This window comes from Palaemon carinicauda, chromosome 1, assembly GCF_036898095.1.
Source record: "Palaemon carinicauda isolate YSFRI2023 chromosome 1, ASM3689809v2, whole genome shotgun sequence".
In the NCBI taxonomy this organism is placed as follows: Eukaryota; Metazoa; Arthropoda; class Malacostraca; order Decapoda; family Palaemonidae; genus Palaemon; species Palaemon carinicauda.
In genome coordinates this window covers 81,107,188-81,107,959 of record NC_090725.1, presented here as the reverse complement: position 1 = coordinate 81,107,959, position 772 = coordinate 81,107,188, and positions in this window count along the sequence as shown.

The following is a 772-nucleotide window of genomic DNA, read 5'->3' as shown; positions in this document are numbered from 1 at the left end:
AGTCGAGGCAACTGAGCTGGTTGGCAAACGTCCTGAACGTCAACACGAGACTGCGGCAGCGGGCTGAACGTCAACACGAGACTGCGGCAGCGGCTGAAAGTCAACACGAGCTGACGGCCAGAGTCTTGTTTAGCGTAACGGCGACTCGAAAGCGAAGGTTCATCGTGAACCTGCTCAACGTCATACTTCTCCATAAGGGAGGCAAGCTTAGTCTGCATGTCCTGCAGGACAACCCATTTAGGATCAACGGGAGTCGGAACGGGCCGAGACGACGGTAACGTCTGTGTTGGCAAAACATTGCCTTTACCGCGACCCTCGGACCCCGTGTTACGCTTGCGTTTAATAGGCGAACAGTCTTCCGACGACTGCAAAGGGTCAGAGCTGTCCCCATGGCTACAGCCAGGACGCTGGACCTGTCCTGAAGGGACTGACTTTCGCTTAAAGGGTCTAGAAACCTTGCGCCAAGGTTTCTTTTGCGAAAAGTCTTCGGATGACGAGAACACAGTCTCACCCGTCTTATGGTAAGGGCGATCTTGACGAGAAACGTACGATACCAAAGAGGGAACGTCTGTACGTTGGTTAAAGCCTCTCGTCCCCTTAAGTCCTACGACATTACTCCTCCCTGGTGCAGGGGAGCCTGAAAGAGGTCTCGGACTAGGGGAGTGACAAGCACGAACAAACGAACCCTCCGCAACACAGCACATGTTTTCTTGCACTCACTTCACTGATATCGTATTTTTCAATAATTTCACATTAGGCATGAATAAAACTG